The sequence below is a fragment of the Falco cherrug genome, chromosome 3 (genome assembly GCF_023634085.1).
Source record: "Falco cherrug isolate bFalChe1 chromosome 3, bFalChe1.pri, whole genome shotgun sequence".
NCBI lineage: Eukaryota > Metazoa > Chordata > Aves > Falconiformes > Falconidae > Falco > Falco cherrug.
In genome coordinates, this window is record NC_073699.1 from 114,013,230 (window position 1) to 114,028,582 (window position 15,353).

The window sequence follows — 15,353 nt, forward strand, 5'->3', positions numbered from 1 at the left end:
CCTTCAACTGACAGGGAACCTCATAAACTGCAGCCAAGAACCCAGCTAGGCAGATGTCATGCAGGTAGCAGTCTCAAGTATCCACAGCAGAGTATTTTGTCCCCCAGTACAAATTCAACAACAGAATCTTGATTTCAGTTACTTCCCCGGTTTCCCCCAAAGCCTAGAGGAGCACCTTGCAAACATGAGGCTAAATAGTGCCCCTTAAACAACTCGCACAGCTAGATTAAAAGTCGTCCACATTCAAAACAAGGCTCCTTATCGCTCCCAGACGATTCACCTCACTCCTACCCATGCTGGCACTGAAACCCATTCACCTGATCTGAACACACACCAGAAACACAATCCAAACTACCAATACAGTGAACTTAAACCAAAGAATACTCACCCAGTATGCCCTCGTTGTTTATTTGAGGCCAAAAGGCTGTCCCCATGAAAGTTTTATTACACAGTGGGAGGTTATTTCAGATAGCTACATCTCAAAGTGACATACAAATTCTAACAGGCTGCTGTGCAGATTTTCAGCTCCATTTGGAAGCAACGTGCACAGCAGCAAGAGCCCTCAAAGTCCCAGTCCAGAACTGGCACACAGGGCAAAGTATTAGTACTAGCCACTCAGGAGCCACTGTCACTGCTAGTTCCATTAACCAACCCGGCTCTTGAGCTACCAAACCACTGCCAGAGGCTTAGTATAGCACTGATGGTTCACAATTGAAGAGTTCTAGAAGCATTCTCCATGAAACAAGGGGATAGAAAATAATCTTACTGGAAGATGCCTGCAGTTATTTAAGCACCTGTGAGACATTCAGCCACTGAGAACACCCATTTTCGTGAGGTTGAACACTGACAAACCACTTCCAGTTACAAGGTTTACCAGAAAGAAGGACCAGAAACACTTCAGCTACAAGAAGTTTGATAACTTTAGTTCAGTAAACCCATGGCTCCTTACAGCTCCTCCCTTCCTCTGTGACTCAACACTTGGAGGGTGCCTGTCCGGAACATCAGTTACAAGAACTGATGAATGCTCTGAAATTCCCCGATTCCTGATCCAGTTTTACTTTAAGTCTGTTTCTTCAAGTCACTTTACTGTGGCTCTTCCTTGGCTCTCCCCTATTTACTGAGTGTACTTTTACAGGTAAGAGGCCAGACCTTTAAACAGCCAGCATACTCTGGGTGCTCTACAGACAATGGATCAGAGCCCTACCATAAAGATTTCCAGCCTAGAACACACCTCAGGAGAAAGAACAAACATATACATTCTGCACATGGTCATTTACTTTTTTACTTTTAGCTGAACTAAAAAATCCCAGACAGTACTAATAAGTGAGGCTAAAGAGCTCATGTAGCTTTGCTCAGGCTTCCATGATTTTACTAGAAAACATTAAGTAAACTTGGTCCATTTTCTTGGGCTCAATGTTCATGCCACAAGCCAACAGACAAAGGAGCTATACTACTCCTAGTTTGCTGACTCACCTGCTGGCAGCAGCTTACCCAGGGTCACCTTTCAAGTCCTTCAAGATACATGCACAATTGCACAACTAGTGTGTCAGGAACTCCCCACACAGAGACCCTTCACAATGCCAGCCATTCTTTAATGTGATCTCTAGAAGCTGCACCTCAACACCAGGTATTTTCCCCATTCTCCTTTGATGGTGCTGAGAACTGATCCCTTGATCACAGGCTTTCTGTAAAACCAAGCTAAAACCCAAAATACATCAGCAATACTGCAAACATCTTAACTGGAGCAGACAGAACTACCACAGCCTCAAATAGCATTCAAACTTTAGCCCCCAAAGAACCAGAACACCCAATTTTCCCTGGTGTTAATTTCCAGCATCAAAAAATATACCACTTTACTTGCACTGTGTATTTCTGCCTACTGCATAGAGTGGTCACAGGAAGGCTGTGGCACCCCATCCAGCATTTCACCAGCATTCTGGCTTTAGCACCGTTCCCATAGCACTAAATATTCATCAGACCTTGGGGGGGGGGGGGGAGCTCACTCACCTATGTGTTAAAGTTTTCCAGTGCTGTGTTAGTAGAGACCAAGCAGCTACAGAACAGATGACAGGAACAACTGCACTAACAACGTGGTTATAGCTAGTTTCAGAGTGTTGCAATTCTGCTTAGATCAGGGCTGGGCAGGCAACCCGTACTGCACAGCACTGGTTTTGGCAGCGCTGCCAGCCACACTGCTATCCTGCCCTACACAGAAGGTTGCCACAGGGGCAACTTCCTCAGCCCCACCTACTGGAGCTGAAGCACTTTGGCTCAGCAGGTTTAGCTGTTGGCAGGGCTCTGCAGCCTCCACAGAAAGTGAAACTGTAGTCACTCTGAGATCACAAGAGGTTGGGCAAGAAAGATGGCATGCATCCCAGCAAAAAGGAAAACCTTCCACAGTAAGAGGCCCCTGACAAGTAACTGTGCTCAAGATACACCAGGGATGCGGAGAACAAGACCCTTAGTATTTGGCAATGCTTGATTTACCTAGACTACAAAGTTACAAGCCACCTTGCTAAGTGGATAGCCTCATTCATCTACTACACTGACACCAAGAGATCTGCTCTTCTGTACCTGAGGCAGCTAGTACAAGCATGCCCATCCCGAGACATACCAAAAAAGGCTTCTGTCCAAGAAAGCCAAAAGCACATCACTGTACAATGCTGCTAGGACTTGTAACCACTGAGAATCAGCTTGTCTGTATGAACACAGCACTCCAATGTTCCCCTCCTAAGAATGATTCAGACAGTTTCTGCAAAAGTCTTCTAGCTATTTTTGCTGTGTTGAAAGGTAGTGTGATGAAAGCAGCATGCCCTGTTACACCATGTTATGGAGTGTCTGGTTCTCCAAAGTGAAGCACTGAAGTTACTCAGAACAGCATATCTGAGTAAATTAAAATCTGGAGCAACAATCACCCACTGTCAACTAAGCCACTTACTAGAAACAACCTAAAGTTTCCACTGTCCACCTACCCAGCCAGTGCCTGTTAACTGCAGTGCTGCATAATCTAGCAGAAAATACTACTAAGCAACAGGCGAGAGGTTACTTTGCGAAGTATTTGTTCAAGTTGCTTCAGTCATTACAAAAGGAGTTCCACAAGATGCTGCCAGAAATCTTTCCTATTAAAGGCTAGTTACAAATGGTAATTTTGGTTGCAGAGAGACCAAGACATTTCTTTAAATGAAAAATGTGAACTCAGGCTGGTTTTCCTCACAGAGGAAATTTAATGGATGCTTCAGAAAGGTCATTAGACCCTTTACAGCTCTGTATAAGGTAGCTCCCAGGTACCTTATGAATGCCAACTGTGTGTTAAAGACCAGACACAATGTTTACTGAAGGCTCTTCAAAATAGCTTCTCAGAGGCAGATTTCAGCCCTTTGCCTGCTCTGGCAGTGCCATCTTTGGTGGGCGTCCAGTCTTAAAATGGTCAAATATTTGGAGTTAAGTTCTCCTTTCCACTCAGGCTCTGTACTTAGTGACAGGCTCTTCCCTAATAACCCTTCAGAACCACAGTGGAACATGGATTCTTCCACAGCCTCTCCCACTTATGACTAATATGCACTCACAGGCACAGCACTAAGATCAGCATGCCATACTGACATAATGGCTATGCCTACCAGCACAATCCATGATCTTTCATTCATCCCACATACCTGAGCACATGTCGTAACATATTGCAGAAAGGATTTTTTCTTAACAAGATGCTGGGCCGGAGACTTTCTTTCCTTAAAGGACAAATGGCAGCAAACTATCTCTTCAGGACCTCTGCTTCCTTGCCTCCTTCAAGGAGAGGAAGCCAGCTAGTAATATGCAGCCACAAAGCAGCTGGGATCAGCTTTTTAGAAGCCTCAGTCACTGCAAGCCATTGTTTTTGGCATGAGGCATTGTCTAGGTAGACTGACCATAGGAAGATGGACTAACTAGTACTCTAAAGCAAGTCTTCTGTACCTTTCCCAAAACCACCCTGAGGACCCTTGGTCCTCTGTATTTTGAGGACAGCAGCATTAGGAAGACATGTAGATTAAACAACTACTACTGCTGGCTTCAGACCTCTGTGTTACCAACAGCATAGTTTCTCCTTATCCCCTTGCGCGACGTGTCCATTTCCTTTCCACCCTTACCCATGGTCTGTAGCCTTCACAGAGCAAAAGCTGTGTTCAAGTTGGGACAACGATACTCTGGCTAGAAACAGTTCATTTATAGGTAATTTAACATAGAGATATGAAAAGGAATGAAGCAGTTTGCTCTGGTTTCCCAGCATGCTAACTGTACAATAGAAGTTTACTTTGAACACATACCCCTAACACTGCAGAGCACCGCCACAAGTGCCTGTACTGCAGAATAAACAGCGTTATGGCATAAAGAAGGTTACTAAATTGACCATGGGGCCTACGAGAAGCCATTATAAGTGTGCACAGCAAATAGGAGCTGACTGAACAGGCCAGAAAGGCAGCAACTACAGCTCTTCCCCCATAAGGCAGGATGGAGCCCTGAGCTGACCATCCCGCATTGAATTGACAGCTCTGCATCTTAGCTAAGCACTGAGAAATTCAGCCAGAGTCCCTTCCCCTGTCCCGCAGCTGCAGCACTAGCCTTCCTTAGACCTCTCCCCTCCACTCCTATAACTTCCTGCTGGTCTAGAACATTTGTTTGTAGCCAGCTGCTGAAGTGCTATTTTCCAGAAGCAACTTTTAAACTCTGTATTCTAGCAAGTATTTACAGGTAGCTGCTACAAACCTAGAAGACTGACCTCATGAACTTGGGTTCCAGATAAGAGTTCAGCATCTGAATCATGCTTTTTAACACACACACACACACCTGGTCACATGCTTAGATGACAGTCAGCTCAGCTAGCAGCCTAACCATTTGCCTGTGGCTCTCAAGTTAACAACACGTACAAATGAATTGCAGACATCACTGCTTTAATGCAGAAGTTGTGGAAGGCTATAGTGGGGAAATGCTGCTGACAAAGATCAGTTGTGTCAAGTTCAGCTTTGAGCCGTAAATCTGCACTCTAGAAAGATTCTTTTGGAGGAAATAGCAAAACAGCTGTGGTTTGGCAGTTAGATCTGAGCTGAGACAGCACCTGTACAACTCCACAGAGCTCCCTTCCTCCTGTGGAAAAGGATAGGGAGATGTGACAGCAGGGTCAGAAAGCAATGCAGCCACTGCAGATGGAGAGCCTGGAGAAAAACCAGTAAGTTGTTGCAATTACTATGCCCTTTATGTACAGCCCTATTCTCACTCAAAGTACTTTGCACACCATCATCAGCACAGCCATTCTGGAGCACAAGCTGTTTACAGCCAATGCACTGGTTTGGAGGAGCTTGTGGGAGGCTATAGCACTCCACCTGCAGCACGTTCCACCAGCACAGCAAGTTCTCTGCATGCTTCAGCACGAGGGTACCCATATAGAGAACAGAGCAGCAGATCAAGTGTCTTCCAGACCAGACAGAACATAATTCCCACACACCAGGTTCTCATCTCACCAGTCACATTTGGCAAAGTCCTATTTCTTTTAGCTCCTGGTCTCGTTTCCAGGCTAGATCTATCAGACAAGTGATGCTTTTCCTCATTGTTTGTGTCAAGAATCCATTTTCTAGGGACGGAGTTTGTTCATACTGAAATTGAGACTGTTTGATACAACTATGAAGGGTGCTCCCAGGTTGCTTCACTGCAGTCTTTCCCTTAAGAAAAAGGCACTAGTGTCTCAGGGGAGTTTATTCCAAGGTTGAAAAAACTAGGCTAGCATAGATACACCAACTGTGTAAGTCACCTGCAAAAGGCAGTCTATTCACAGCTCTGATTTCTTTACATGCACTCAAAAGATGGCTCTATGATCTGCTCACAGACTAAGTTCTATGGGAAGTCACATAAGCAGAGGGAAGAGAGGTCACAGGCAGCCTTTCTTCACCTTATGTAGAGGTTCTTCTTACACCTTTATACCTACCCAGCCACCTTCAATTGTTTTCCCTTATGTTACAGAGACTTTGCATTTAAACAAGCACCGCTTCCAGAGGAAGCCTCACATTCCTGTAAGGTTGAAATCTATGCTTGGCACATTGCAAGCAAGAAATCCCCAGTTTTATAAACAAGCTGCACTTGAAAGACTAGTTTGCAGGACTGAAGTACCAAGTACAATGCCTAACAGTACTTTCCTTACAACTTCCCTGTCCTTTAGCAGCCAACTCCATGCTGCTTTTCTAACATCACACACTGTTAAAATTAATGAACAGCTCAGTTTAATAATTCTAACCAAGGATTACACTGAGGCTTCTGTTCAGATGCCATATACTATTACCCTTACATAAAAGCTTTGAGAATGGGGCTGTCCTGTCCATACAAGGAGCTTAGCAACTCCAAGTCAGCCAAGTGCTAATGCAGCCAGCATGGAAGGGTCTCAGATGGGTTTGTCTTCATGACTCATAGGTTAGATGGCTACCCAGGAAGAAATTTCAGGGTCTTCCACGGCTCTACTTAGTCCACCCTCACAAAAAGTCAAAACAGCAAGCATTTAGGAAATCTACCTTCAAACCAGGCCTTAAAGCCTCAACTCCAAAGTTATCAATGGGTGGTCTCAGTAGTGTCAGGGAAATGAACAGGAATGACAAAGGACTGAAGAGGTACCTGTCGTGACAAAGCTACAGTACTGGTCTGCTTTTAGCTTCCCATTCAAAAGCATTTCCAACACAGTGACAAGGCCTGTCAGTTGCTCAGAAGCTTTTGTTGAAAACTGATCTGGAAATGGGGAGAAGGAAGACTGTCTACCCTTTCAGTGTAGTTACTGGCTTGACCAGAGGATGATCATCAGGTCAGGCCTCATCCCAGTGCAGTGAAAACCACAGTCCAACTGACCATTAGTTACTGTTTCTCTTCCTCTAGCCCTCCCCATCTCACTCCGTCACACTGCTGTATGAGCGCAAGCATTAGTGCAATCACCCTGAAGACTGAACTGGGGAACCAATCCAGGACCATGTTGTTCCAAGCTGTTTCACTGCCCCGTAATACAGACATTTGCCCTAGCCCACAAGACCAGCAGGAACAAGTAGCAATTATTTTGACAGCCACTACCCTCCAGAAGCCATTCAACAGGTGGAGTAATAAGCTGTTCAGCACTGATGTTTGAAAAATAGTCAGCATCTGGCCAAGCTGCCATGCCTGCCTAATGTTTCTCCTTCCTTCCCTCCAGCACTGAAGCCATAAGGTCCCAAGACAGGCTGCATTTAGAAAGGCATTTCCTCCACAATTAAGCCATCATAAATTTTAAATAGCAGATATTTACGTTCAGAGCTATTTGCATTAAAGAAGCCCACATAATCCATAATAAGCCACCCTCTTGCACAAGAACTCCCTGTTTACTTACTTCCCCACTTCCTAATTTGCAGTCCACTGTCCATCCCTCATGTCCGCTTAAGTATCTTGATTCATTTTTTTTGTGTGATAGCCAGTAGATGTGGAGGGGAGCAGTGGGTGGAAAGAGTGGTCCAGAGCTTCCATTCCTGTATCAAAAGCTTTTTTTGCTTAGACTGCAAGATTAGCCAACAAAAGCCATCAGGACAATGTTTTTGGTAACAAAGCACTGCTTTCCCCTTGGAACAGTTAACAATGAATCACTGTGGTTAAATGCTAGCAGCAGCTGTATTAAAACAAATCCATGTTAAAGTTCCCAGCAGTCACCTACCAAAACTCCTCTTCTGTCTCCTTCCTAGGTGACAGCATGGCAGAGCAAAGACACTTGTACAGCTGCATCTTGTGCTATTCTCTCCCAGTTCATGGGAGGTTAGCCTCCTATTTTAGCTATCCTTTGCCTAGAAGCAAATTTTTAGAAGACCTTTCTCACTTCCCCAATCCTTCAAACACATCGCATACAACATGGTTGGGTTTCTCATAGACTTAAAACTACAGTAATTGCTGGAAGTGCTAGTTTAGAAGTCCTCTTTTTTTCCAGGACAGCTGCTGTGCTGCTTTCAGTGGGCAGGAGAAGGCAACTCACAACACTTCCATAAACGCAAAAAGCCCATCAATACTTTACTGAAGTCACCTAGTCCACATCAAGTACCAATGCCTGCACGAGAACCGAACTGAGCCCCTTACTGTGTTAGTCACGTAGATTTGGGCGAGTACTATAGACCTGAAAAAGCAGCATTTTCTTGAGTAGATGGATTCACAATGTAAGGTACACAGCAGATCCTGAGGATTTCAGTCCCTGCTCCTAAAAGCAATACAGAATACTCTGTTAGGAGACATGTAGGATCCATCAGGATTCCTTCTCTCAGGAAAACCATTTACAGTTTGAGATTTTAACATTAAGATTGCCCAACCACTGCCGCCTCCTTCCTCTTTTAATTTCAAGATGTCACAAGCACTGCTAACAGTAAAGCAAAAATCCCCACGACAGAGCTGCTGCCAAGCACCAAATTACTCAACCTGCTGCCCTCAAACGGGTTTATTGTGTCTGAAGCCTCAGTACATGTATCTACATCAAATACATCTACACCAGAGGGGAACTTAAACAACTGTCTAGTACCGCTCATCAGTGCTATGGAAAAGAATAGTTGAAATCTGGGCCATGTACTATAAACGAATAATTCTTGGTCTATTGCAACAGTGTCTCTCTGCTCCCTCTAAGCAGAACATTAGATTCTTACTGCACCACAAACAGAATACAACAGTTCTCTGCAAGAGAGGGCAGAGCAGCACATTCAGTCACAGCAAAATCAGGGCCTTATGGTGCAGAACGGAAGTTATGCTCCATCCCTGCTTCACTGCCACTCAGTTTGGGAAGCTTCCGTACATCGCTTCCTTGGATCTGCATTTCCCCCATTTAGATGGGCAACAATACCACTACCCACCTACCATGCAGGGTAGAAGAAAATATTTTTTGTACAAGTCAATGAAAGCGCTGCACACTTCTCATTGTTGCATCACAGGGAGATAATTGAGGCAAAATGCAAACAGGACTAGAGGATGCCCTATGAAATGAGTAGGACATTCCAAGGTCCTGCTGGGTATCAAGCGTGCTGGGCATCATTCAGTTCCTCCTTACAAAAAGCTGCTTTGTCCCTGACATTTAAAGAAGCAAAAGTTAGCTTTTCCTCCTCCAGTTTTATAAATTTGTTTACATTTGCATCCTCAGCAACTCAGCTGGCATCCTTTTCCTCACATTCAACAGTCATGCTCTGCTTCCTAGTTCATCCCTTTCACCCTCCCTTCTACAATCTGCATTTAGTCACCATGTTGACCTCTGTCACAGCAATCCCACCACAGGCAGGGGGATGGATGTAGAAAGACTCCCATTCAACTATGCATGCTTACTGCTATTTTTCAGGGAGGAAGTAATTCAGGCCCTCAGTCAGAAGCTAATTTCCTGACTGAGTCTTTTCCATCTGATCAGATACTATGACAATCAAATCATGAGACATAACACAATTCATTCTATAACCCTGGAGTTTAATGCAGTTAAGGATCTCTGTATACACAGCTATTGCATCTTTCTACACAGGACTAGTGCTATAGTGCAACCCCATCTGTGCAGAGCTTTAAGTACAAAAAAGGGCAGAGAAAGATATAGTATACCAAGCACAACTTCTCCCAAAGCTCTTTCCTTCCACCAGCTCAGAAACAGGTGCTAGCAGTACCTCACCAACAGCCTGCCTCAGCCTGTACACTGCATTTCCCCCCACCCTTTTATCACTTGGTCAAGGGATTAAGTTACTTGGGCTCCTCTGACCTATCATGATAGTCATGTCCCTCTTTAGAGAGGGGCTGACATCAGACAAACTAAGTGCAAAGCCTAAGAGCACTGCAGTTCAGTAACTGTTGTTTTAAATCTTGTATTGTTGAACATCACGTAACAAGCCTGGAACGCAGACAGTATGGCTGCTAAGGCCTTGGGCAGCATCACTTGGGAAGGAAAACATCTTCCAAAACTACATTTAACTGATCTTAATTATACCTTGCAAGTCAGATCCATCATCCTGTGGATTTAAGGGACACGAACTTTTCCTTACAATACTTATCAGAAAGACAGTTCACCTTGTTAATCATGCCCCCAAATCCTAAACACCCTTTAAGGACACAATTCAGGATGTTGCTCCTTTCTGTAAGTTTTGAAAGCAAAGGGAAGCTGCTTGGTCAGTGTACTGTCAGCTTTCTTAAAATTTAGTCCTTCACTGCTCCCCAAGAAAGAATGCCTCAGTTATATCTCTCCTACCACGGTCTTCCAGCATCGCAGAAGGGACAGACCACTAGCAAGAGCTAGCTCCATTGTCCAGCACACCGCACTGCAACAAGTAGTCAAAGGATTCAGAGGTATAGCAACTGGCAGTCCTTGGTACAATGCCATGACAAAATAAACCCCTGCATGATGACCTCCTGACATACAGATGGCCAGGCTCAGAGAAAGAAAATAAAGCAAGCTTGTGTGGATGCTTTGAGAGCCTAGAAACACTGGTGTCCCTCCAAGGACTGCCTGCTCCAAAGGAAATACTATTGTCAAAGCAAAAGTACTTGCCACTGCTAAGTATTCAGTATTACCACAGGATAGGAGTAGTTGTGAAGTTTAATTAGAGTCAAATTTTCTTTTGTGGCTCCCCTTCAACAATGAGACAAGACTGGAAGAAAGCTTTTTTCTACAAACGTTTAATTAAAGAAGTTTTAGTAGCGATGCTGAGAATTGAAACAAGATTAATCTGTTATTCAGGGCAGAAATTGGTTATGACAGTTTTTGACAAACTGGGAAACAAACAACCAAAGCCCCCAAATTCTAGTCTGGCTATGCAGGAAATAAGTTGTCTATCATCTAACAAAGCAGCCAACCCACTTCGAGAATTTAACTTTTCTGATAATACCACATCAAGATGCCTATGCAAGCTTATTTCATAGAATCATAGACTAATTTAGGCTGGAAGGGACCTCAGGAGGTCTCTAGTCCAATCTCCTCCTCAAAGCAGGGTCAGACTAGGTTACTCAAGAGTTCCATGTAGTTTATTTTTGAAGGTTTACAAGAGCAGAGACTGTACAACCTCTGGCAACCTGTTCCAATGCTTGACAAACATCACTGGGACAAAAACTCTCCTTATACTTTGGGTTATGCATCTTCCTCTGTTCAAGTCATTCCAGTTTCTTAATCAGCCAGTTTCAGGTTGAATTTAGCATTAATCCTCAGGTCAAAAATCCTAAACAAGTAAATGTAGTTCAGCCTCTTGTACTAGCTGTTAGTGCCTTCTTACTGGACAGTGAATTACCCTAAGCAATATAGACATAGCTTTAGTTCACGGGTCTTTCTGTCTTACCTTGCCACATGGAAAAACTCAGCATTCCTCTACAGTGTTTACTCAGATCTCTTCATCCTGGGCTTGTTAAGCATTGAAGATAGCTGAAGTTACATCCTCATGCGTAAAGACCCATGGTATTTCACAGCTTAAACTATAGATTCACGTCTTTCCTGTCCCAAAGCCTGTGGAATCTGAGGGTGTCACCACTGAAGACAAAAACCTCACATGAGGAGACCGTTGAGTCACTGAGGAATTTTTTTTTTTCTCCATACTGTTTAGGAAACCATTCTGTTCACTTAGCCAAAGGATGTTTTCAGAAGCCAACACCCCTGCACATGCACCCAAAGCAGGAGCTCATCAGCTCACAATCATGAGAGGTTCTTGAAATAAAATTTAGGATTCCTAACTTGAAAGCCTGTCAGACTCTGCAATGCCTCCAGCACCAGCCCTATATGCAAAAAAGCCTTCTGTGACCTCCCTCAGTAAGTCTGGTAGTTTCAGCAGGACCAGGTAGACATTAAAAAAAAACCCAAACATTGCCACTTTCCAAAAAAATGCCTTTTGCAATTTCTCTCCAAAAGCATCTGGCTTCTACCATTTTCGAGGAGTTATTTCCCCTAGTCCCTACTCTCAAAGGAGATCTTGACCCCATTACCTGCACATCAGATGTGCCTCTGCTGCATTAGATAGCTCTTGTAACATGATAAATCATGTCAACATCATCTTTTCCATGTCCTGACACAGCAAGCCAGCCATGGCCAAGTTTAGGAATTCTTCATTTCCCAAAGTCACAGGCTACACAAGCTATGCTGTGTCTTAGCCTTATCCACCAGTTTCCCTCTCTCTGAGGGCAAGCCTGCTTCAGCATCGCCCTTGGAAACAATCTTCTCAATGCACACAGCTTAGTCACATCACCTTTAAGGAAGTACTGCACCTTACAGGAACAAGGCTTATTTTTTTAAGTGGAAGAGATGAAAGCCAGAAGCTGGATGTTCACACAAACCTCATGCTCAGTACAAGCCTTTGAAGGCAGGAAGGCCAGGGAAGGAAGGGTGGACTGGGAAAAAAGGATTGTCTGGCTAGAGGATAGAGATTGCTTCACTGCCACAGTGAAGTGTCTGAAGACTCAGCTCCTCCTCAGCTCCCTCCCCATGCTGTGCTCCACCTCGAGCTATACTGTCAGCACTCTTGTGATAGCATTAGCCACACACCGTGGCTTACAAATCAGCTGGAAGGAAAACAGTCTGTAGGAACACTGTGCATCAACATCGATGTCTGCCACCCTCTTCCCCATGCACAGCCTCACCTTGAGAAGGTCAGCGTCATCTATACCTCCCACCCAAAAAGAACAGTCACTGATGTTCCCAGGCAAGGAGGGATCTGCATGGTAACTGAGAGCAACCCAGGCTGAGGAGCTTCCAACCCTCAGATTTGTTTCAAAGGAACACAGAATTACCTTCAAGATAAAAAACAAGTTTTATTATCAAATTTAACTAGGCAATTTGCTTTGAAACACAATTTCTTCCCCTGCACATCAAAGGACTGTTAATTTTAGTCTTGCAGCTAAAAAGTAGAAGAAATGAAAGCAGCATCTGTTTGGAAGAGATGAATGCAAGATAAAAGGTGTCTGTGACAGAAAGCTGGCAGCAGCCTTATGTTTCCTATTCAAACTTGACCCAGGAACAGCAACTCTTAAAACATAAAAGCTGTGGAAAAACCCTTCCCAAATCCAGCAACATAGCCGGAAGATGCAGCAATTGACAGACAGCGATTGCAACAGCCAGCCGAGGTGAAGCGTCCAGGCAAATCTGAACTTGCTATCCCAGTGTGATCAAGCACCAGTTGCCCAAGTCCATGATACGCACCCCCTTCAGCTACCAATTCCCTGCTCCCCTCCAAGTCTCCACAGGTAAAGCAGTTTCCTAAGGTTCTCCCTTAGCAAAAAGGAAGCAGTCTCACACCATTGCAGAACACCTTCAGAATGTTTGGGCATAAATGGCTTGCAATCCAGCCAGTTGAGAAAGGAAAAAAATCATTGCCATTTCTTCTCTGCCTAGTACGGTCTGTTCTCTGCAGCGAGTCAAGTCAGAATCATCATGAGTTTGTTATGTATCACAAATTTTTAGACATGCTCAAGTCCACCTCTGTAACAGAGGCACAGAAGTTTGTTACAGACATGTATCAAGGATAGGTCACCTGTGCTCCGTTTTTAAGAGGATTTGCTAGCACTTCACACATCAGGGCAAGAGACAGTAGCTTTTACAGCACTGAAAACATTAGAACGGCCATGCTGTCCTGCAAAAAGGGCTTCTACTGGAAGCAAACCAAACAAAAATTTTATGGTCTGCAATGCTACTTGTACCACCTAACCAGGGAGAATATATAAGCACCTTGCTCTTGTCTCAGAGGTACCGGGGCAGGGGGTGGACAAGTCCCTCTAAATATCTTTACTATGCAGGCTCATGAGTGAGGGTCACTTTGATCTGCCATCCTGATGTTCTGGGTAGGGAAGGACTGTTTTCTGAGCTTTCCCCATGCTTTTTAGTAGCACCAGGCTGCATCTGTTGGAGCCCAGGGCAAGCATTCAGAGAGGACCAGGCAGCTAGCATAAGGTACAAACAGCTCACGGGAAAAACTATGAAACATGGATCAAATACAAGATTTGCAGAACCTAAGTGCCATGTTGATTGCCATGCGCACATTTATTGTTTTATTCAGCTCAGGGTTTCTGCTGTGGAAGCATGGATCCCCATCCTTCCACTGATTAGCAGCTGATATGGAAAGCTACTTCTATCTAACCTTGAAACTATTCTAAACTGTCAAGCAAAGAGAAGCCAACATAGTGCAGTTTGCCTAACACATTGCCAATCTCAAGAAAGATATGTTCGCCCCTCATTTCTGAGGCAGCTGCCAGAAACTATGCAACTCAAACATTGGTTACATGAGCAAAAACCCAAGGAAAGAGCCAGATAAACATGCAAAGGACTAGAGCCCAGACATTTGTCAACATTCAGCAAACCACTCCATCAGCATGCTCAGTAAGGTAAGTCCTCCACAACCAGGAACACACATAAGCAACAAGCCATTTCACAGCAGCTCTCAATAAAGTGCTGAGCTAAGAGGATATTCCTGGCAGACAGATTACACAAGAGACAACTCATACTGCCAGCTTTACTGGAACATACACAGCAACTCCCCAAAGCAGAGCATTCTGGGATGATGCCTCACTAGATTTCTGACTTGTCATTAGCCAAAAAAGTTAAATGACACAGTTGAACTCTGTGTTTAAATATAATTGACCTGGGATATACCATAATTAGGAAGAGAGACATTGTACATCTCTATGAAGCCTACAGCTGGGCACCGTCTCAGCATAACGCAATGTTTTGTTTTCACCATTACCTGAAAGGGTCCTTGAAAATTGCTGTGGTGGTTTTGGGATAGGCAGGGTGACCAAAAGCTTGGGTTCTTACATCATCCAGCAAGAGGCTTCACATAACATAGCAATTTTAGAAAGCCACTCTAGCCTGACTGCTTGAAGTTTTATCCCTGTACAAGCGCAACTAGACAAATCAGATTTGAAAATGCAGGACATGCTCAAATGAACTGGATTAAAGCACATAATACAAACTGCTGCTGCAGGAATTCACTTGCTGCCTTCAGAGGACATCTGTACTGTAAGGTGGCCAGATGTTCAAAAGCAACTTTTTCCTGGAAATAACAGTTGCGGTAATACAGAACAAATGTTTTTGCCAAAAAGCACTAGCAAGACATGCACCTACAGCACTGTTCACAGTTACTTCAGTACTGGTTAGTGTCCAGAGCAGCTGGTTCAAGTGGCAAGGAGTGGAATCTGTCCCTTAGTCTTACTGGGACACTCAGAAATGCATTCCTATGCAACACAACAGTTTTAACTAGTTAAAAATCTGTAAATCAAATGGTATTTTAAGGGGCTTCCTCATCACCTCCTGTGTGCCAACATTAAGCTGCATTTCAATCATTTAGTTTGAGCAACAGTTCAAATCCGTATGATTAGGTACAACACTGCTAGTTTACGTAGTAGTAGTGCCTATCCAC

General features: G+C 44.1%; 1 protein-coding gene across 7 annotated transcripts in view; it reads right to left on the reverse strand.

Annotated features, from left to right (window-relative positions):
- The window catches only part of SPSB1 (splA/ryanodine receptor domain and SOCS box containing 1), a 38,628-nt gene that overhangs the window by 11,416 nt on the left and 11,859 nt on the right, over positions 1-15,353 (reverse strand). The window contains exon 1 of one of the 7 annotated variants that reach the window (XM_055705151.1): positions 2,008-3,863. The exons of the other annotated variants lie outside the window; for them this stretch is intronic. The gene's annotated coding sequence lies outside the window, so the exon portion shown is untranslated. Of the gene's footprint in view, positions 1-2,007; positions 3,864-15,353 lie in introns of those variants that run through there. 7 annotated transcript variants of the gene reach the window in all.